The 24,799-nt window shown below is 39.6% G+C and overlaps 1 protein-coding gene across 3 annotated transcripts in view; it reads right to left on the reverse strand.

Annotated features, from left to right (window-relative positions):
* The window catches only part of enox1 (ecto-NOX disulfide-thiol exchanger 1), a 140,012-nt gene that overhangs the window by 103,138 nt on the left and 12,075 nt on the right, over positions 1 to 24,799 (reverse strand). Inside the window, exon 2 of one of the 3 annotated variants that reach the window (XM_057336773.1) lies at positions 23,817 to 23,972. The exons of the other annotated variants lie outside the window; for them this stretch is intronic. The gene's annotated coding sequence lies outside the window, so the exon portion shown is untranslated. The remainder of the gene's footprint in view (positions 1 to 23,816; positions 23,973 to 24,799) is intronic. 3 annotated transcript variants of the gene reach the window in all.

The raw sequence follows: 24,799 nt of genomic DNA on the forward strand, positions 1-24,799 counted from the left end.
GATGAGCACGATCGCTTCCTCACCAGAGGGGTGGCGGCCTCGGCCCGAAGCACAGGAGCATCCTTGCCTCTGACTGAGGTTTGGAGGATGCCCGAAACTTGGGCGGGCGTCTGGGGAGTTGGACCGCGTAGCCGAGACGGATCGTATCCCGTAGTCACCGTGACGGTTTGGGAAACTTTTGTCAGGCTCCCAGGGACCGAGACAGGGAGGCTAGTGGTACGTTCTGATTCATCGACCTCCCGGGGGGTGGTTCGATGGCTGGCAGTGTGGATCCTTCACCGTGGGGGGGGGGGGGCCGGAGAGGAGTTCGGCTCTGCTGTTTTACCTGCCTGGCAATGATGTAGCACAACGCACCATCGATTGAGAGTGCATAGGCTGATGATTATCTTCAACATTGGGTCTTGCCTCAACGTTGAGTTGCCGAACACCATCGTGTAGAGGGTGAGAGCGGCTGTGATAATACCCAGACGATGATGTAGCACAACGCACCGTCGATTGAGAGTGCTTAGGCTGCTGATTATCCTCAACATTGGGTCTTGCCGAACACCATCGTGTAGAGAGTGAGAGCAGCTGTGATAAACACCCAGAGAGAGAGAGAAAACTCTTAGAAGTGGGCTTTTGGGACGGGGCAGGAACCGTCCCGGATCGACCAATCAGCGAAGGAATGGCTGGGGTCGGGCCCGAAGGTATTCCCGATCTCCCTGGGGTCTTCCCATGAGGGCCGCTTCGGCTTCCGCCACGGCTGCTGATGGGGTGGTGGTCTCCTCTTCGATGTCTTCTTCCAGGGGGCCGCCTGAGTGGGGGGCGGCAAAACCGCAAGGCGTCGAAGAGGACAGGGCTGCTGGGAAGCAGACTGTGCACGGGATCTCGATGGCCAGAGGGCGACCGAGTCGCGGCGGGGGAGGATATCTTGATATCCTCTGTCTGCTTCTTTACTGTTGAGAACTGCAGCTCGACAGTATCACCAAACAGCCCCCCTTGCAAGATGGGTGCGTCGAGAAAGCGGACTTTCTCGGCGTTACTCATCTGTGCAAGGTTCAGCCAGAGGTATTTCTCCTGGACCACAAGTGTGGACATCGCCCGACCCAGGGCCCGTGCGGTCACCTTGGTCGCCCGTAGAGCGAGGTCAGTGACGGCGCGGAGTTCCTGCATAAGCGCTGGGTCGGTCTTACCCTCGTGGAGCTCTCTCAGCGCCTTGGCCTGACCTGCAGGATGGCCATAGCGTGGAGAGAGGGGACAGCTTGGCCCACAGCAGAGTAAGCTCTCGACATCTTGGATGCCGAAAAACCTACATGCTTTGGATGGGAGTCTAGGTCGAGCCTCTGGGGGACATCGACATATCCTCTAGCTGCCCCACCATCGAGGGAACAAAGGGCGATGGAACTAGTTGACATGCACGCGCCGAAGGGGGCGTTCCAGGTCGTACTAAGTTCCTCATGCACTTCCGGGGAAACACGGCACTGGGGGCGAGTGCGGATTGGAGCCGCTCTCAAACCCGAGGTACCATTTATCCAGCCGCGAGGGTTGGGAGAGGCAGTGCGTGCACTGCAACCCAATGCCGGCGGTGCGGGGAAGCATGGCTGACATTTCGACGTCCGCTCCTTCCTGGGCTCGACCTCCCGAGGGAGGGAGCTCCGAGGAATCGTCTGAGTCCGATGCCAATAAGATCTCATCATCACGCACCATTTCCGAATACGTGGTTGAGGAACAAGACGGTGGGACCGTCTCATGGGGAACGGTCAGACGAGCGAGACGAGGTGTGAACGGTCTGCGAGCCGGTGGCTGACGGATTAGCGCTCACAGTAATCCTCATATCACCCTCGCTGCTCGCCGTAGCGGACGGCAGGGCCGTAGTCCTGCCGTCACGGAACGGGAAGCAGACAAGGTGGTGGCTGAGTCCCGTGGGAACACAGCCACCCGTGACGCAACGTCTGAATCGTCAACCGCCCGCAGTGCGGGCAGGACGTATCCACAACATCTGCCCCAGCGTACTGGAAGCAGACATCGTGTCCGTCCCCCTCCTCGATGAGTGTGTTGCACCCACGAGAACAGCGGGACATGCCACGCTGGAGAAATTTGCTCTTTTAGAGAAAAAACTCGAACACTTCTGGAACCGCCGAGACGCCCAGGGGAAGTCGCCACAGGAAGGGACAGTCCGCTGCACCACGTCGTAGAACCGGCAGTCTTGTAGTTGCTACTTGTAGCGAAGTCTGTTGATCATGAGCGAAGGCTCCGAAGAACAAAAGGTGAATGAATGATGCACGCCGTCTCCCTTTTATACCCGGATATCCGGGGGCGGAGTCCGGCATGCAAATTTCATTCGCCAATTTCATTGGCCTTTCTAAGAAGTCGGAAGCGATTGGTTCTCAGGGACGAACCCCATCTGTTGGCTCGACACAACGTCGAGAGACCGACAGAAAGGGAACTGTATTTAGAAATCTGTCATGGAAAATTCTGCCAGCAGTTGAGCGTTAACAGCCCCGGTTACTCAAAATGTTCCTGTCAATTCTCCAAAAACATCCAACATATTTCATATTATAGTCTCTGGTTATTGAGCATAATCTCACATTCTTTAATCCTAATCCAGCGTTTTTTTTTTTTGTCAGATAATGCAAAAAGTAGTGGGTTGGTGTGAAATCACTGGCCAAAACTGAATTGTTCTGTGTCGACTAGTGGTATACTGCCTTGAGGTGTTTTATTTAATAATAAATGTTCTATTATCTAGATTTTGTCTGCACATAGTCTTTTATGTTAACAAATAAGATGCAAAATATATTGTGCTAAAGTTTACCAAATTGATGCTCTACACCAGAAAACATTCTCTTCCTTAGCCTTCCCCCTTTCCCATCCCTTCTCTCATCTGTCTGTTCACTCCATCTGTTGCCCTTGTCTGTTGACACTCACCACAGAGTGGGCCTTGGCCGAAGGTAGGGTAAACTATCACATGTCAAATCTTCGCTGGCTGAACACCTGCGCATTTATGCATGCATGAGGAAAGCAAAGTGCCAATTTTCCCAAATGCCTTTTGGGATTTGCTCCTTCGTACACAGGCTTTAATACATGAAAACTTTAAAGCATGGTAATCTATGTGCACATAAATTGAACACTTGATAAATCCATTTTTATAGTTCAACAAAGTACTTAGTGTGCCTTAACACACTGCACATTATGTTTTCTTTATTTTTCTATTTTATTTTTTAAAGAAGGTAGAAGACAGTTCTGCCTGTATTGGTGACATTGGTGTATTGGTGACATAATATAGGTCATTTTGCCAAGAAAACAGCTTCAAAGACATATAAATGAGCTTAAATAAAACATGCTGAAATGAAACATAGCTAAGACTTTAATTCTGTATGAAAGAAAAAAAACACGTCTGGGTCTTCCTTGTCTTTCGTTCTTTCCTGCTCTCATTTTTCAAATATAACTCATCCAAATATAACTAACAAACTAAACATCTACTCCTATTCTGTAAATTCATTTACCACAACAGACTGAGCACGAGTCACCAATTTTATCCATCACTGGCCACACAACCTGTTTGTGTTGTTGTTGTGTTGTTGTTATCACAGGGTGAGTGTATTAACCTTAAATGAAAAAAGGAAATGCAAGTTTGTGTACAGTTGAAATGGTGCCTGTCTGCTTCTATATTGAGGATCTTAGGGCATATGCACTGTACAGTATGAGTTTCAAAACCAAGTGTTGTGCGTATGCAGCACTTTGAGGCATCATAGGCGCGCTGATTTTTCCAAAAGGTAGGCAGCATAATTATGCCACGAGGCAATTTATTATACTGCCTACCTTCTAAAGACACAAAAGATATTCTGGCTAAATAATAAGGCAGCATCAAATGTACCCTTTATGAAGAAGGCTTAGAATGCTTTAAAATTATAATGTACGCATTTATATCTGTGTGTGCCATTTTCGTTGCTTAATATTGTGTCATCGACTTAGTAGGAAACAGTCTAACACAAAATTAAAATCGACTGAGTTGCATTTTCTGTGTGCTTCATGTGAGGAATGCTAGCTGCAAGAATTGTTTGTGAGATTTAACTAGGGTTAAGATGATGTCTTAGAAGGCAGTTTATGTAGGCAGTAGATAGCAAGGTAGGTCAATAAATTATGCACCAAAGCCTGTATACGTAAGTGTATGTGTGTGTGTTAGCCGTATGTGCTAGGGGTGATAGTTCTGAGTCACAGTGAAAGTGACCAGATGGCAAGAATTAACTGAAGCTTTCCTCCAGCCATCACTGCTCTGCATTTTAAACAGCCTCGCTCACCACGTTCCCACATCACACACACCCAAAAACGTGGGCAGGCAGAGCCAATTAGCATCGTGCTGCATTTCACACATTGCCTGTAAACCTGAGCCATGAATATTTAGAGATAGTGGTCCACAGAGACATGACAAAATAGCACAGGATGATTTCAATGCCTGACAAGAGCTTCTGTGTTACTGTGTCATCTGACCACCTGCAATGCATACAGGTTTGCGTTCTTTAGTAAAACATTGTCATGTGTTGTATGTCATTTTAAAATACAGCACATTCACCTATTCCAGTTTCACAAGCTCACCTGCTCATCCAGTCTAAACAAAAATAATAACAGTAAACAAATTTGGCTTGGTGTGTTAGGAGGAGCTCAGTCCTGAGACTCAGCTCAAGCTACGAGCTAACCCCTCAGACTACAGAATTGGATAAAATAGAGTAAATTAAATTAGGGGGGAATTCAGAGTGGAGGAGGGATATCACAGCTAGTGGGAAGCTAGTAGACTACTGCTTCTATACATTAGAAAAAGATGGTCAGAATTGGATCATTAGGCTCCATCCAAATGATATGAAGTACATGATAAGGACAAAAAATTGGGACGCCCCCCTTCTAATGAACAGGTTTGACTAAAGTTAGTCATTTTCGTAAGTACAATTCTTAATGCTTATGATGATATTCCAGAGAATTGTGTGCTTCTAATTTTATAGCAACAGTTTGGAAAGTGCCCTTTTCTATTTCAAAATGGCAATGCCCCTATGCACAAAGCAAGGTTTAAAAATGACTTATTCAACTTGAAAAACTTGACTGGTCTGCAAAAAGCCCAGACCTGAACCCAGCTGAAAACCTTTGGTATGGCTTTGAATCAAACACTCATCAACCAACCCCATCAATGACTTGGACACAGGGGTACAGTCAGTCAGAAAATCAGAAAAAGGCCCTTCCAAAACTGTTCCAACAAAGACGGAACAACACTATTTAAAATAGAATTGCATTACTATTTGTTTTGATTGGAATTACTAGAATAAACAAAACATGTTTTTAAAAGGGGCCCCAACAATTTTGCACGTCTAGTGGACATTTAATGTGTGTCATTAATTATACGTAAACCATTGGTAGCTTGAAATTCCCTAAATACTGTTGTGCTGTCTAAACATTTTACAATTTACGTATTACGTACAGTTATGTTAACACGTATTAAATATCTTTAGTGTGCCAACATGTTAAAGATCCATGATTCCAATCTTATTCCATAATCTACAATACATAATGGACAGGTCAGAGACTCACATATGACTATAACATAATCCTCATAAAGAGATCTATATGAGGTTTGAATGCATATCATATCAAGTGGAATATTCTCATGACACACTAATGACTCTTACAGCTGTGCTGACTTAACACTCAGAGAGTCCAACCTGTGCATCTGTCCTCGCATTCCAGATAGAGAATATATGCTCACCTCAGAGACAACACAAACCACATACTGGCATATGTCCAGACTACCCAGTGCCTGCCAGACTCTGTTTGTCATAAAGAGGCAAACCCAATTCCCTGAGGCTATGAGTACTGCAGGGGCCCCACTATCCAACACACAGATGCTCCACAGTGGGGTGTCGCTTAAGGCCAAAAACATACTCTATTCAAGGACAAAAACCCAAATGCTCAGTCATCATATTGCAAGCTTGAGGTCTCATTAAACATAGGTGTGTTTTTTTCATTACTGTAATAAATATTAGTAACCAAGTGGGCAATACCTTCATGCCTGTGCCATTAAACCAGGCGTTTTATTATTCAGGCAGCTATAAACATGTTAATAAGGTCTAACTGTAGCCATGTTTAGAAGTGACAGGGTGACATAATATCATTCATTTCAATGGGAGCTTGGCAACTTTTGCCGCCACAAAAAACTGTGGCCACTGACAACAGTGACCATTGGCAACAAGATGTGGGTGTGTCCAGTGACACAACAAAGCTGAAATAATTGTATGCAAATTATGAGTGACTTTCAGGAACAACTACCAATAGTCAAGTCAGTGGAAAAACTGACAGACCCAAATAACCTGCCATTTGCGATATCTGCCTGCAAAGAGCATGTCTGCATATTAAATGAAGCTCATTCTGCACTACTGTGCTGTATATAAAACATTTTACACTATATAAAACTGATTTGAGGTCAGTATGAAACTGCATGAAACATCCAGCAGCAGTGATGTTTATCTACGATTATCTATGACAACCACAACTAGGAACACCTCCTACTGACCACACAGTTGCGGTGTGAATTAAAAGATCTAATTATACAAAATTCTAAGCACCCCTATATAGCCTACAGTGAAACGATTTGTCCAGTGTACCCCACTTTTTACAGGGTGCGTTCCCAGTCGTCCCTGTCAGTAATGACACTGTTAGCGTTTATTTAGAACAAGTATGTACACTGTGTCATCAATTGCAATCTGACGCATCTTAGAACACAATGATGTGTAAATCAGTTGCTAAAACTCTTGCTAAAGATTTCAACTGCCCAGTTTCTTCATCCACAACCATCTCTTCTAAATCCACTTAGCCACGAGGGCTATATATTACACACCATTACGTTAGAATGCAAGAAAAGGCAAGGCTGACTAAAATTGATTCCTGCTCCTGTCAGTCAGTTCGTTCACCCTTCACCGTTACAAGCGGAAGACGAGGGTTCACTTTTGTAATGGAAAATAGAGAGAACAAGCGTTATCTCACTCTTAAATTCAAGACCTCCTGCAGAAACCTCTCTATATTGGTGGAAGGGTTCTGCAACCTTGACCCTCAATCCATATGGCTATTTGTTGTTGACAGACTACGGTATTTACACTGCTGGACAGGAACCACTGAAACCCGGCAATACAAAAGGAGGGGAGGAATCTAATAAAGGAGGATAGACTATCTGGTCCAAAAATAAAAAGGTAATTTTTCATAAACATTTACTCAGTAACTTTTAATCAAAGTCACTGAGTGCAGCTGTGACACATCAGAGGGGACCTGGCCCTCCCGACTGAGACTGGTTTCTCCCGAGGTTTTTTTCTCCATTTATCTATCATTGGAGTTTGGGTTCCTCGCCACAGGGCTGTGTTGGCTTGCTCACCGGGAGACTGCTTTTATTAGATATTATTTATTAGAATGATCTTGCTTGCTCTATAAACACCATGCGCTGCGTTTATACATTTTCTGTGTTTTTCTGTTTTTCTTATTTTCTCCTGTAAAGCTGCTTTGGAACAATGCACATTGTGAAAAGCGCTATATAAATAAAATTGAACTGAATTGTATCCAGGATGTAATACTGTATGCCATAACAGCTTTAACTTTGACTCATTCTGTCTTCTTGCAGCATAATTGAAAGTTGGGACATTGTAAAAAGAGTCTTTTTCTGTTAGTTAGGAATTCTTCAAACAGAAGTCAACTTGTTCTACACATTCGTGTCTGTTTTGGAGCTACGTTTTTAGAGACCTGCATATCTTCTCTAAGCAGCATGATTGACAGAGTCACTGAGCTATAGCAACACCGTATGTTCCCTTCCCTTCCAATTAATTTCAGACTTAAGCATTAATTGCTACACCTTAGAGGTGTGCACACTACAGTAAACACATGTTTACCATCAAATCTATGAGTAATATCCAGATACAGGCACACCCTTGGCTAATGACACCTCAGCTCAAAGGCGGACCTGATTTAGAAGCAGTTGGGATCTGAAGCACTCCAGGCGTGTCTCCACCTCTCATTTTCCCTATACTCTGAAGAGTCTGTGAGGTTTCAGTTTCAGTGGATTGATGAGAGACCCAGATGTTTTGGCTCAGAATATCCCAGGCTGAGTTGCACGTCCAGTTTCCTCAACAAGTCAGAAGAGTGAAGGCACCAAATTAAATGCAGGTTATCCATTATTATTCTCCAAGAAACTTAAGAGCACTTGGCGCTTGTTGTGGGCAAAGGAGCTCAAGATTTTCCACTGTCTGGCTACCACAGTCCAGTGTTTTACCCAACCGTTAAAAAGAGGACACAAGGTCCTCTCCTTGCAGTGAAGATATTTAGAACTTTTAGAAGTACCTTTCGTAAGAAAGAAAATATATATATAATATAAATATATTTTACTATTTGCTTTTTCTACTGCTTCTTAGAAGTTTGTGTTGGGAAAAAAACTTTTTTTTCATTTAGCTCCCCTGGTGTTTAAGAAAAAAGATACCAAAGTCTGCAATCACAAGTCAGACACAACCATAAAAGGTTGTGGTATCCAAAAATGCGAGTAGGTATTTTCCTTCTGGTTAAACTTATCTGACTGCAATCTTTCCATTTTCTATTGTTCAGTCTAAAGGAGAAGAAACAATGTCAATTAGACAGAACTGGTTCAATAATATCACATTACGCCCAACTGCCTTTAATGTTAGAATATTTGCTTTTATCCCAGTTTACATTTATGCATTTGGGAGACAGTTTTATCCAACTTGGATTTCGTCCAAACACAACAGTGCCTTCAAGCTGTACATTTTATGAGCACATACATTTGCTGTGAATCAAACTCATGATGACGGTGCTAATATAAACTCATGAAAATGCTACTATCATACTCAATTAGTTGAGTTACAAGAAAGCTTTAAAGGAACAGTTCACCCAAATTTGAAAATTCTCTCATAATTTACCTACCATCATGGCATTCCAGATGTATGACTTTCTTTTTTCAGATGAGCATAAACAAATGTTTATTAAAATGCTGTCATATTATCTTCTTATATGATGCTTAAAATGGTGAAGCTCCAAAAAGCACCAGTAGGAATCCAAACAACTCCAGTGGGTTAATAAATGTTGGCTGAGGCTAAAAGATATGTCTGTGAAAGGTAACAGTTAGTATTTTAAGCTTATTGAGCGAATAAGTGTATTAGTGTGAAGAGTAGATCAGAGTGCTAAATTAAAAATGGCCGCACATCGCTAATTTTAAATCTTAAAATTAAAACATGCATATGACCAATGAGACATTTGTTTAGAAGTTATTGACGCTTCATATTTGAGCTTTGCACCTGCTTGTTTACTTTGACACAATGTTTACCAAATAAGCTCTAAATTTGTGTTGTTGTCTTTTACAAAGGTATTGTTTTACTTCAGAAGACACTTATTAATCCATTAGCATTGTTTGGATTAATTTTGTTATCAATATAGGCTATGTGAGCACCATGTAAAAATAAAACATTACCAATGAATATACAATTATTCTATTGTGTTCAACTGAAGGAAGTCATGTACATCTGGGACTGCATGAGTGTGAAGAAAATATGAGGACATTTTCATATTTGGGTGAACTATTCCTGTAATATGCTGTAATTTATTTGGTAGATAAAATCTCTGAAAAGAGTAAAAACATATTAAATCTACCTTCAATTACACCCTGTCTAAATAACTGTCATGCCCACAATATGTGTAGTTCAGAATTTAAGATGGTACCTTCAAGAGCAATAAAACTGTTCATCTGGAGCTCTTTCTATGATGTTGTGAATGTGTATATAGACGGTTTCATCTTAACAACATAAACAAACGTTACTGCGCATGCATGTGTACTTTTGTGACCCCACCTTAACCTCTGGTACACATTGACAACTAATAGAATGCCTGTAGATTATTTCTGATAACAATCAAAAGAAACCGAGAAGAACCATTACTTGGCTAAACTTGTCTCTCCAATATTTTGAATTTAGACTGCGATACCAAGCTCAACCGCTAGATGTCAAAGTACCAAACGGTTTGTTTGTAGGACCCATTCAACAAATTGTTTATTTAATAAAATGAACATACAACAAAATTCAACAAATCGTTAATTTAATACAATAAAATAATAATATAAATTAATATTAACATAAATTAAATAATATATAAAGTTATATTATTAGACAATGGCCAAATACAAACCGGAAGTTAACGGGGGTCAGGCTGGCGCGCGCCCAATGAAACGGTCTATACAGTATTCATGCAGTGGCTCAGATTCATGTTCTTCATCTAATTAATGAATACAATACAATAATACAACTTAGAGTCAAGATATAGCTTCTTCATGATAAAAGGCAACACTCTTTATAAAAGCCAAACACATTCAGTAAATATATTATGAGGCAGCCCCCAATGTTGTTTATTCAATAGTGATGTATAAATGCTTGATAGACCAGCAAGAAAACATCATTCTAAAGAGGCGAATACAACAGACATATCTCCCTTCAGAGAGGACTAATCTTTGCGGGGTTTAATAGAACTGCTGTTGCATGGAGATGTGCATTGAATCAGTACAAAAATACATCTGACAATCTAGACAATTAAATGAGCAAAGCCAGCAATGGAGAGTAAAAATGTATTTTTCTCCATAGAGATTCAGTTTTCAGTCTTATTCACCCCACCTCATGAAAATAGGTACTTCGTAGATTGTACCAACAACTCTATGTAGTGCTTTACGTTTCCATCAACACCATGACTAAAAGATCAAAAATGTCTGTGGATGTACATAATTCATTATTTTTTGATCCACTTATCTTGACTTAACAATTATCCACCTTAGAAAAATATGTTCTATTACGCAAGCAGAAATTGTTCAATGCGTGATAAAAATCTTGATTTCACAACATAATGAGTAACACACAGAGCTGGTGATCCACATTTATTTTCTCTTTTCTTATTGTTTATCTTCATTTGACTAGGTGTGTTGTTAAGTGTTCCTTGATAGAAAAAATACACAAATTACATCCTAAACACAAGAAAATTATACCACTAGACAAAGAATTCATGAATGCACTGGGTCCTTAGGGCTATTAACAAACAGGCACAAACAAACAAAATAGCAACATAAGCTTTCAGTCATATATTTTAGACCATAATGTGATTTTAAGCCTTGGGGTAATGATTGAGTTATGCTTTTTCTTCCACTCTTGAGATAAAAACAAAGCATCTTTTAATCTATTCAAGCTCCAAAGATGGCTAATGACGAATGAGAAAATAAAAGGAACAGCTGAAGGCTGAACAAAATAATGTGCTGCATTCCCAAAGCCTCAATTATAGAGAAAGAATGTCTAAAATGTAGGTGGCAGGGCAATACATTTAATGCAGTAAAAGGAATATGACTTTTGTCTCTTTCTGCTGCTGTTATGAGGCATTTATGTTGCCCTGGTCAAAGGAACTAACAGCAATTCAAAATGTATGGTACAGAAATTGAGCTTCAAAATACATCCTGCTTAAAGCTCAGTCGACTTAGTATGTAATACCACAGTGGGAGGTAAAGGGCAAGCTCAGACTATCCCCATAAGCCACCTACACTAAATAACCTGTGATGTACATGGTAATTTTTCTGTGAGCTTGCCCTTTTGTTTCTGTACCCCAGTAAACCCTCCAAAAATGAAATTACCCTGAAAAAAAACTATCTGGTTACCTACCTTTCTGATGATGATTTTGGTGTATGGGAAAATAAATGTTTAAATAAATTGTTTCAACATAGACTTTCCAATCTAAACATACATGTATCGTACATGGCTAGTCAAAATGGTCTTGTAGTAAACAATACTTAAATTAAGAGATGTCTTTTATTATTGATTAATATTCAAAGCAATGAGTTAATTATTTATTTGTTTATGGTTTAGACGATTTCATCTTAACAACATAAACAAACGTTAGCCTACTGAGCACGCACACTTTTGTAACCCCAACTTAACTTCCGGTACACATTCACAAACAAAACAGTGCCTGTAGATTATTTCTGATAACAATCAAAAGAAACCGAGAACCGTTGACTGGCTAAACTTGTTTCTCCATCATTTTGAATTTAGACAACAAAACCAAGCTCAACCACTAGATGTCAATGTCCCATGCGGTTTCTTTAAATGCGTCAAAACTACAGGAGCCATTCAACAAATTGTTTATTTAATAAAATGAACATACAACAAAATTCAACAAATCGTTTATCTAATACATTTATTATACAGTAAAATAATAATACAAATTAACATCAACATAAATTAAATTAAATATACATAGTGTATTGAACATTCAGTATATGGGACAAAAACACATATGTCACAATGGCCTCCAGCCTCCAGGGTGTACAGTTTGTGCTTTTCTCTGTGAAAAACCAAAATGATCTGTTTGTCCGCAACACCCTGAAGTGCCTTCATGGTCCCAGTTTCATATTAGTTCTTTATCATCTGGCAGATATCTTTTCATTTGTCAAGTATAGTATGACAAAGAGCGCTTTTCCACCATCGCGCCGAATCGTTCTAAGCACAGTCTGAAACTGTTACAGTTATGTTTCCACGTGAGCCTGGTTCGACACCACACGATTACAAACTGTTCTCAGCTCGGAATTTCGTGCTAATGAATGCGCGCAGAGCCGCTATAGCTCAGTCTCTTGTGTTTACCAAGGCAGCGCGTGACGCATTTGTGTTTAAATTATAAAAAATTCCGTTATCTATGGGAGGCAAATCCTGCCAAATTTAAATAAATAAATTAAACGATGAAAATGAAAATGAAAACCAGATTATCAATTTCATTATACACAACTGCGTGCACAATATGTGCCTAAATGAAAAATAAAATGAAATTATTTTATTTTCATTTTCATTTTTACACTGACAATGCGTTGTCCCTGTCAAATTGAAAAAGAAAATGCAATTGGTGATTTGACATTTCATTTTCACTTAAATCTCGAGGCAAGACTGCCAATTTGAAAATGAAAAGGCAAATGTGAAAAATAAATTGTAAAAACATTTTTTACAAAGGTTTTATTAATGTTCACGCAATAATACTGACACAATTCAAATTAAAATGTAAACTTTGATTTTCATTTTATTTTATTTTCTCTTCTCTTTTATTTCATTTTCGTTTTCATTTTCGTTTTCGTCTTCGTTTTCATTGTCTTTTTCTTGTTCACGGTCATGCAAATTACATGTTAATTAGTGGGTGTGGACGAGCGTCTGCATTACTGGGAACGCCCACAAAAACGTCATATCCGTTTATTCGAACGAACGTGTGTAGACCTTGTCAGGCGCTTGGCCTTAGCGCTTTGTAATGATGACGATGACAGTGCCTGGTGCAATACCGAAAGTTGTTGTGTGGTGCTCTGCATCTCTGATAAGTTAACAGACGAACAAACTAAAGCATTGGAGAGCCCGTATCTCTAGCGTGCCCTGAAACATGCCGGAGCGCGATTGTCCCCACTCCGCCGCTGACCTGCGCTCACACTGTACATTACCATCCGCACCCGAGCACGCTATCATCATTACACTGTGACTGCTTTTAAGAAAACATAAACAAAGCGATCTTTCTCAGCACAATAGAATCCATCGTAATGTTCGGTTTGAGGTTGATAAGATGTGTTTAACCTCACGCGCGCTGTGCGCAGACCAATTCGCTTATGGTATCACAAGAGCGGCTCATATGTGTTTAAATCAGCCCCGCGTACTTCATTCATTATGATTATGAGCCAATCGTTATACAAAGTGCTGCACTATGTTATGAACGCATGTTTTAAATGATGCGCCTGTTTAAATTCCTTGAAGTTCAGCTGTCATACCAAAAAACATCTAATACCTACAACACTTATAAGTGCAGGCCTGTGTCACCGCGCCGTGTGACAAAAAAAAACATTCGAATGAATTAATAGTGTGTGCGTATTAGATGTTTTTTGCCATGACAGCTGAACTTCAAGGAATTTAAACAGGCGCATCATTTAAAACATGCGTTCATAGTGCAGCACTTTGTATAACGATTGGCTCATAATCATAATGAATGAAGGCACGCTAGAGATACGGGCTCTCCAATGCTTTAGTTTGTTCGTCTGTTAACTTATCAGAGATGCAGAGCACCACACAACAACTTTCGGTATTGCACCAGGCACAGTCATCGTCATCATTACAAAGCGCTAAGGCCAAGCGCCTGACAAGGTCTACACACGTTCGTTCGAATAAACGGATATGACGTTTTTGTGGGCGTTCCCAGTAATGCAGACGCTCGTCCACACCCACTAATTAACATGTAATTTGCATGACAGTGAACAAGAAAAAGAAAATGAAAACGAAGACGAAAATGAAAACGAAAATGAAATAAAAGAGAAGAGAAAATAAAATAAAATGAAAATCAAAGTTTACATTTTAATTTGAATTGTGTCAGTATTATTGCGTGAACATTAATAAAACCTTTGTAAAAAATGTTTTTACAATTTATTTTTCACATTTGCCTTTTCATTTTCAAATTGGCAGTCTTGCCTCGAGATTTTAGTGAAAATGAAATGTCAAATCACCAATTGCATTTTCTTTTTCAATTTGACAGGGACAACGCATTGTCAGTGTAAAAATGAAAATGAAAATAAAATAATTTCATTTTATTTTTCATTTTGGCACATATTGTGTATAATGAAATTGATAATCTGGTTTTCATTTTCATCGTTTAATTTACTTATTTAAATTTGGCAGGATTTGCCTCCCATAGTTATCAGCCCTGCGGTGGAAAATGAAACCATTTACGTACCGGCTGGCATGGATCGGCTCGGAGTGGAACGATTAAGCAACGAGAACGATTCGCCACGATGGTGGAAAAGTGCTCACAGACTGAACTTAGATGTTGATATGTCATTTGTAGAAAATAATTTGTATTATTTTTCTGAAGAAGGAAGCAAAAGGGCATGCTATATTTCATCAAACTCTGTCATAATTATCCATGTCACAAGCTTCATGAGATGGATGTTTTGTCATTTGTGTGCAGAGTTTTAATTAAAATGGGAAAATGATTCATTGCCACCACAACGCTTGTCTCAAATCATAGTTCAGCTCAGGCGTGTGCTTTGATTTAGGAGCTAAAAAGATTCACCACTAGCAGTACCAAATGGAATTGCAGTCCGGCCTGACTGGGCCATAGATCACAACAATGGCTCAACCAATGTATGACCTTGGGGCAGGACTGCCTGTTGGATCAAAAAATGGTAACTCGAATTGGCAGTGTTTTGTGTTTGCAACGCAAAAATCATGGGATTTTGGTCTTGGGAAGGAATAACACACTTACACTGATACATGTACTGTGTAAATTGAAAGCATTGTCATTTACTTTGTATAAAAGCACCTGCCAAATGTAACAACAGTGTCAACTTTTAAGTAATCAGTTTTTTTACTTTACATTGATGGATGATAAATCAAACAGACCTGTTTCAAGGTAAATCATCTCATGCGCCAAAATATCATGTGGACTTATGCCCCATTCACACTGCCAGACAGAGCGACATGATCTCATTCATTTCAATGGTAGCATAGCGACATCCGGTGACCGTTACCGACACGAAGCGGGCGTGTCTAGTAGAGATGTGAGCTGGTTGAAAATCAATTATAATATGTGATTATTCAAGTCGGTTGAGAAGTTAAATGAATCGCAATACATTTTTTGAACAGCAGGGGCCGTTGTGTTTAGGCTACTGTAAACTTGGTAAACGTGGATATGCTGATATGTAAAAATCCAAGAAAAGCATAACAAAGTCTTAGTTTGTTTAAATTAAAGAGAATTTTATATTATTCATTTTTATTTGATCTGGAATTTGTTTTAAAATTGCTGTTTATTTTTGTTATTTGACAAAAAATATTTTTATTTTACAAAGTAATGTGCAGCATTTGAGAAATAATAAAAGGGCAGTTGGTCATTTTTAATTTGTCTAAACTCATTTTGTAAAAATAAATTGCGAAATAAATTGTATTGTGAGATCAGTATCGTGAATCGAGAGCTGAGTGAATCGTTACATCAGTTGAGATTTGCTCAACTTTATGCAAATGATAAGCGACTTTTGGGAGCGACTACCAATAGGAGTACAGCAGCAGAGCTCACGTCATCCATCTCTCGACAGTTACTGCAGGGTTTGTTTATAAATGTTACTAGAGTAACCAAAGCTAGGAACGCATTCTAACGACATCGTAGCAAGAGACTAGCAACACACAGCGACAGTACGCAGCTTTAGATGTGGGCTCTTTAAACCTAGGTCAAGAACTGCAGTGATGAACTATAAACCTTAGCAACACCCTGCAAACTACCTGCATTATCCTAGTTAGCGGTGACACAAAATGCAAAAATATAGTTATTTTTGCAATTCTGTTTGGAATTAAACAGACTCTGTAGAGTGCACAAAATGTTTACATAAATTTAACTGGAGAGATTTTACCCACCATATGCAAAACTAATCAGAATGTCACTGCTCAATAACCTCTGACTTCATAGATGATTCATTATTTAAAATGAAGGGTTCAATTTGGACCGCTCGTATCTAATTTGACAGGACATTGTTTTGACAAGACTTGATGTGGGCTTGAGATCAGAATCAGATCATGGAAATAGAAACAAGCAAGTCAATCAGAATGAATCTCCATTATGGGGTGGGTTTTAGAAAAAGAGAAAGCAGGCAATGTTTGGATCTTTAGTCCACATCAGTTAATATACCTGTAAATGTCTTAAAAATGATCACCTTTTAAATGGAAGACAAAAGTGTCAGAATTTCCCTTGACTCAAAGCTGAGCTTGACGCCACTGAAGGGAGTTGAGCTGAAAGTGCTGGCAGCTGTCAGCTGCAGTGGATGTGAGATCATGGACACTTCAGTTCTCAACAGAAAAACTAAAATGGTTCCCTGAGGGCTAAGAGTTTGGCATCCTCTGGAAACTGATTGATAATAAACTCTGTAAATTACTTTTACTAAACATTAGGATGACAGTTTACAGACCTGCTATTAAGGAGTTGTGGGTGTTATAAAATTATGTCAAAACATTATTTTCTAGATTGATATGAAGTGACAACATGTAAGCCGTTTGTAGGTTGATTTCTTCAAAATTGTGCCCTGACAATGTTGATTGGTTAATGGCAGCATAAGAATACACACAATTGTAAGCCTCATCACTAGATAGCAGACAGACAAAAATCAAAGATTATTTCATGTTTTCAAGAAGTTTCAAATAAGTGTTTGTTGGGGGAGGGAAAGTCTATAATAAATTGTATTAGGCCAGGCTACACATCTGTCTAATGGCAGAAGATTGAAGAAAACTGACACTACAGCTTTAAGAAAGATAAACAATTCCTGTTAACTGTCGGGAGAGACTATTCTTGAGTAACTCCGTGAGCTAAACCGCATTCCATGACAAAACTCTCTTTTTGTCATGTGCACACATATACACATGCACATTTACACAAACACAGCAAGACATGGAACAGAGTCTGGATCCAAACATCCTATCTTGCTTACACAGAACCGCCCTGGGCGTTGTGTTGTTCAATGAAATCCTGTCAAAACATCTCTCTTTCTATTTCTGTCTCTCTTTTCCCTATTTCTCTTTCATTTTCCCATCTTTTGGATGAGGGCACTGTGGCGTGAGGTCTTAAAGGACATAATGGCACCCTGTTACTGTTGGGACAGTTGAATCATGGAAATCGAAGAAATGATGCCTAGGTTTTCACTCCAGCTAAATTTGATAAAGCAGCACCCTGGAAAAGATGCATGAGCAATGGCTGTCTCCCCTCACCAGTTTCTGTGTGACCCAATCGGAATGGAGCGGCCCTCGACAGCAGCAGGAAAACAAGTCATCAGTGCTTAGTTTCGGCATACAGCATCTTTACCTCTCTGCTCACAATGCTTCCTCACTGTCATGCTTTTAGTCCTTTTGGTTTTTCTACTTTTGGTGTCCCTATCTTTTCTTCTATATATCAACAAGATGAAGTGGACTTATAGTGACCATCTCAGCCTTTAATAGCCACTGTAAATCACTGCAGGTTTAGCACAGCACAACAGCAGCAGTGACCCATTCATCACCCCTACACTACAAGAGTCCTCTGACATATCAAGATGTTAATTCCAACACTATTACTATTCCAGCTTTCTCTTCTTGTTTCGACAAGTGAATGTGTGTTTGTTTTAGGGGTTGGGGATAGAAAAGATCAACCTGCTATAAAACAATGGAAGTCTAGGACATGTCCTCAGTAATATAGTGAAACAAACGTGTTATTCAGTGAATGGTCAGTGGAGGTTTGGGAGGTCAAACTTAATTTTATATGAGCTGTTTTATTTCCTATTCATTTTAAGTGTAGGAAAAACATGGACTTTGTGCCTCTAGCACCTAAAAAAGTAATGGAACGCTACAGTGAACTTACTTTATGGAAAGTGCTGTGTGTTTGTGTTTTCCCTGTAGGGATGTATTTAAGTGTGTGGAGGGAATGAAAACGCAGAGCGAAGTGAAAGTCAGTTCACTTTTATTGCTTCCGCTCTCTGGTGGCCATCAGCTGCTGGGGGTGTCACACACCTCATGCACTCGTACACTCTCAAGTGTTTTTGCCAATATCTCCATGATCAGCTGCCTCAGCTGGACTGTAATCTCAGCATCAGGGGGCACCACCCACGTACTATCCACAGTCTGTTCCTTTACTGCCTGATGCATAATACAAACTGGTCAGCACTATACAAAAACCAGCACTCTGCTGAGGTTCGAACAAAGTAGTGTGTACAAGGTTGATAAGTACTTAAAAAAATAGGGTAATAGTAATAAGAATGGAAATTTATAAGAATAGTAAGTTATTCTTGCCAAAGATATCCAGAAGAAATGTACTGTATATTTGACCTTTTTATATGGCTTTTTCTATTGTGATTGGTAATTGCTTTTGGATCAACTGAAACATTTCTGCTTTCTGTGTGTTCTGTTATATATCATTTTTTAGATCTTTTTCACTGCTGGAAACACTTGCTTAAACTAGCATGACTATTTGGGTTGCTTCATGGCTTATGGTTTATGTCCAGGAGCAGTGGTGGAATACATACAATCCTGAAGGGAACTTGAAGTTAGCTACAGTCAAGCTGATGACCATAATGTAAAGCTTTTAAAAAGAGACGATCAATATTTCTCCAGCTGCCTTGAGTAGTCTATCATTGATCTTTATAAGAGAAGAGTTATTGGTGCTCAGTAATGCTTAATGCTTCAGGGACAGGTGGCTACAGTTCAGTCATGTCTGGTCTGTGCTCTCCCAGATGTGTTTCACTATCTGGGTCAGTTTCTATGCAGTGCACACCCATCTCTCAAGCACCAGCTGAAGACATTAACTTACAGCAGGCCCGCAAAAACTGCACGGTTTTGGGTGCTCTCAAGAACTGCAATAACTTGTAGCAGGGTGGGATTTGGGATTGTCATTATATATGTCATCGCATGACATCAGCTTTGCAACAGTGGACCAGACAACCTCTGTAACCTGTAGAGAGTCATTTGAGAGACAATTACATTTCTCTACATCATGTAGCCTAAATCATTTTTTACATGTTAACAGATACTGTACAGTGCGTACAGTACCCATTATGTTAATTATTCAAAAGAAATGTTTATGTTAACAAAAATGAAGTGTCACAAAACATGAGATACTATATATCGTATGAGCTGTAACTGTCTTAAGTTTAAAGGGGATGTGCAACGGTGTTTCATGCATTCTGACTTCTTTACAATGTTAAACGTGCTGTCTTCTCATGCTTGACATGGTCAACTTGTCAAAAAAACGAGTTAGACGTATTACGTAGTATTTCTGTGCTTGACACACTCCCCCAAGGTTTGTATAGGTTTCGGAAAGTTTTCTTCGAACATGAAAAAACGTTACGTAACAACTTTGCTTAGTCCCTTATCGGGCAATTCTCCCGGAAAAGCACGCCCACGGCAAGGCGAAAGATATAGCCCGCCCACGCGCCAACTGACGAGCGATAGGAAGACCTGCTTACAATCAAGATTGGCTGCGCTGCTTCAAGATTGGCTGCGCTGTTGGCCTACAGCTGCAGCTCGTTACTCTTGCAATAGTAAGAGAAGTTGAGGTGTGTTTGTTTGTTCAGTGCATTTCAGTGATTGATGTTATATAAACGGTGGATATAATGCTGAATTTGGATATCGTTTGAAACTGATAGATGGAGCTGTCCCAGTGCTAAAATATGCCGGACATGAACCGCACACGGTAAGTGAAACTGAGTCATGGGTTTGTGTTTTGTTGGCAATTGGTGCACACACGCTTTAGCTCTGTGCATTATAATACCAGGTGCAAACAGTGGGTAGGTGCTGGCTTTGCATGTGTGCAAATTAGATGTTTTTAGACTACACGCCCCCTTTTTAATACAGTCTTCTTCGATAAGCCCTTTTCACAATGACGTCACTTAACTTCCGCCTTTTCGCAAAGCAGTGTATCATAACATCCATCTTGCAACAAACAACAAGAAGAAGAAGAAGAACTTCCGTTTTGCCGTCGTGCTGGAATTTAACAATAGTGAGAAAAAAACTGACAGAACACATATTCCTACTTATCCTAGCACCTTCGCTAACACAAAAAGAAAAGAAAACACCTTCATAATCAAACAGGTACTGTTCAACGAAGAATTTGTATCCTTTCTCTAGTTTTGATCTTGTCGAGCATCTCTCTCGTCCCACTCTGCTTGTCACAACGTTGTACATCATCTAGCGGTATTTGTGGCAGATGTGCAAGGGACTTGGTAAACTCCATTCTGAGGCGCTAGCGGAAGTAACTTCTTCTTCTTGAGTTTTACTGGCAGTTGGCAAACCAGCTTATAGGTGCATTATCTCCACCTTATGAACTGGAGTGCTAGCGGAAGTAATGATACACTGCTTCGCGGCAGAACGGAAAATGCGTGACGTCATGTGAAAAGGGCGCATTTACTTCCGATGGCCTTATTTTTAATTTTCTGAAATACAGGAGTTTCATAAAACTTTTAACGTGGAACAATGTGTGTCGATATGCAAAGAACTGTGGCAAAGGACAAATACTCGTAGGACAAAAATGTTGGTTCTGTAAGGGTTTTGCCACATTCTGGCAGCTCACTACAGGACTCTAAAAACATGAAGATAGTACTACCTTTTTGTAGTAAAATTCCTTATTACAGAATTATATATCAGATTTTAAAAAAAGTACTGTAATTTCATTTAAATGTCATTATAATTTAAAGCTATGTTTTAAAATGTATGTTTTTTTTTTAAATAAATATTCACAAAGGGTTGCTGTTGTTGACTGAGTATCACTAAATTAAAGGTAGTAAACAAGAGTGATGAATGGCATAATGTAGGTCAGAAAAGCTCTCAGTGTCATGGGAAATAGATCAGAAAATACTGCTTTAAATGCAGAAACAAGTGTTGACTGAGTGTGTGGATATGGTTGCCAAAAATGCACATATGGTAGTGAGCGGTCGTGGTCAGATAACCCACAGCTAGATGAGCGAAAACTGCATAGCATGTCTGTACATATGGTGGAAAACAGTGGGTACTCTCTGACTCTGAGAGGGAATGGCTCATTAGCTTGGGGACTTGTGGTGTGAGATTGAGGGGTGAGATGTTCATTCTTTACACTTGACAGCTTTTACATGGGCATGGAAATGAATAAAAACAAATTTACTCAAAAAAACCTTTACTCATTCGGTTCCCCTGTGGTGGAATGAACTGCCATCCTCCTCCCGAACTGTAGCATCCTTCACAGCTGCACAACAAAACATACCTGTTCCGCATTTATTTGACTAAGCAATAACTGTCTATGTCTTGTGTCTAAAAAAATGTTGTTGTTCATTCTCTCCCTTGCTTACTCCAGCTCTAATCCTCCTAGCATGGATTTATAAACTAACGGTACTGTTTAGCATGTTGACAAAATGTTTATAGCTCTCCTACTGGTAAGTCACTTTGGATAAAAGCGTCTGCCAAATGAATAAATGTAAATGTATGTGAATAAGAAGGCACACAAATAAACACTTCTTCGTTGTTAAAAATATTAAAGGGATGTCATTAAAAAGCTGTGGCCGGTTACCATGTGGAAAGACCTGGAACCTGGGCATTTTTCAAATGGCAGGCAAGACAAGCTGATTCGCTGAGCTCAGTATGAGACTTGTGAAATGGCAGAGGACTCTTGTGATGGCAAGCTCAGGGCAGAGGAAATGTTCACAGATAAACAGCCGTCAGCCTGAGGTGCTGTGTCCTCCATTCATCATCATGTCTATGGACTGAGACAACTTCTCTAATGAGCACCTACTGTGGCAGCTCTGTTGGATGGAGAGAAATGTGATGTAGGAATGAAGCTTTTGTTGTGATCAATCACCTTCAGCCAGCAGTAATATGCAGCTCAGTATTCCTATTCAAAATGATAGGCCAACAAGACCCTAATTTGGCGTACCACTATTCTTTCACCGAACACACTCGTTGTTTATAGCAAAAAAGTTTATCAGATCTAACATGTGGTGCTATCAAACTTTGCATTGTTTGTTTATAATCTCTCCCCAGCCTGACCCATTTGACTGAACCAATAGTGCTTGAGGTATTACCTGTTTTGATGGATCAAAGGCAGATAGAGACCAATAATTTAGCAAAATAAAGATTATTATTAAGTGTTATAAAGATTACCAAAAATAATAGCGATATAATATTTAAAGGGATACTCCACTCCAATTAAAATTCTGCAATGAATTGTTCCAAACCTGTATACATTTCTTTGTTCTGTTGAACACAAAGAAAGATTTTTGGAAAAATGTTAGCAATCATTGACTACCATATGAAAATTTTAAATGGTAGTCAAAGGTGCCCTAGAACTGTTTGCTTTCCTAAATTCTTCAAAATATCTTATTTTATGTTCAACAGAACAAAAAAAATTATAAAATAATTTTGGTAGTCAATAATGTCCCAGAAATGTCAGTTGTTAACATTTTCCCAAATATCTTTCTTTGTGTATATCAGAACAAACAAATGTATACAGGTTTTGGAACAACTTGAGAGTGAGTAAATGGTGATATAATTTTCATTTTTGGGTGGAGTATCCCTTTAAGATGTTGCTCAACTTGAGAACAACACAAATGGACAATGCAAAAGTTCGGGGGGTGTTAGGGGTTGTTAGGCTATCCAGCCTAATAAACAAAAGATGCCATTTTATCAGCATTCAGTAACTTTACCTAGCAATGCTACTTTCTCATTGTCCTATTTTCTGTTTCAAATTAGCTGTTTTTATGGTGCTCTTCCCACAACACATGCCGATTTTTACAAATACTGCAAATAGCATTAACCTTATCTGATTTTTAAAAAAATACCAGATGGGAATGTTTTTATTTCAAGGCACACAGCAAAATAGTTTAATAATTAAATCATTTTTCTTTTAGGCCAAATAAAAAGGGAAAAATGGAAACTGTCTTTTTCTAAATTATACCTAATCAATCTTTCTACTGTAATAATAAACACTGAATCTGCTATTTAGCTCTAGTTCACAAATCTACTTTCCTTACATGCAGGGTCATCGTGAAGACTGGCTTTGAGAAATTATAGGTGACCTCATTATGCCAAGATTGGCAACATGATTACATTTATGTGGTTTGATAGCTGTCTTTACAGACTTACTGTGCCGTCAGGATATACATTTTATCAGTGTGTGTGTGTGTGTGTGTGTGTGTGTGTGTGTGTGTGTGTGTGTGTGTGTGTGCGTGTGCGTGCGTGTGCGTGTGTGTGTGTGTGTGTCATTACCAATTGAGCTAGGCTACTGGAACATGCATATACCTTTTCTGATTATGTTTATGGAAAAAGGGCGCCGTAAACATTTTCAGACCATGCCATCATACTTGGATTCTTCTCAAGTCTCCAAGGGTCCCTGAAGTTTGGCTGTGGATGTTACCTCGGCATAGGAAGCCACTTCAAGATACCTGTACTGTACATCTTAAAAAAAGCAAAAAACAGCTTTTAAAGAATTTATGTTAAAAAGCTTCCAGAACCTTTACTCTCCTGGGGAAACCACTATGAATTCTGCCTGGTATAGTGATTTATTTGCATGTACTGTCTGCATTGTTTTAGCACTTAATGAGCTATGCAAATAAGGTACTAGTTCAGTTGCTGTTCCAGTAGCTCAGTTTCTGGTTTGATTCCCAGAAAACGCAAATACTGATAAAATGTACCTTGAATGCACTGCAAGTTTTGGATAAAAGCATAATATGCTACGCATAAATGTAAATTCCTGGTTGGTTCAAGTGCTGCAGTAGGCTATGGAGGATGCAGCAGACTATTGTAATCTAGCATACTTTACTTGGACTACACTGTGTCTGTGTTGTCCAAATTTTGATCATATGATGAATTGCTGCAGCCAAAATTTCACAGCATACAATTATTTTAGCGCACATAGCACCTGGTTTAACGGTTACAGAAAATATACAGATTTTTTTGCTGAAATAGCCTATACTGTTTGCAAAGGTGGTTTAGCTGTTTAGTGAACTGTTGTGAGTTTGCTAATCAATGTACAAAAGCACTTGAAATTAAAATTTCTAAATGTTTTACCAAAAGATATTAATGGAGGATCAAAGTGAAACTCCTCACATTTCACATTGTATGTTTTGAGGTAATTGACGCATTTTCAAGTCATTACTTGAGTAAGCTTTAAGAGTAGAAAACCTGCTTAATACTGGGACATTTGTTTCATTTTCCAGAGGCATTTAAACATAAGGTAAGCACAGAGAAATTCAGAGTTTTATCCAAGCACTCCAACTTTTTCT

This window comes from Triplophysa rosa, linkage group LG6 (assembly GCF_024868665.1).
Source record: "Triplophysa rosa linkage group LG6, Trosa_1v2, whole genome shotgun sequence".
In the NCBI taxonomy this organism is placed as follows: domain Eukaryota; kingdom Metazoa; phylum Chordata; class Actinopteri; order Cypriniformes; family Nemacheilidae; genus Triplophysa; species Triplophysa rosa.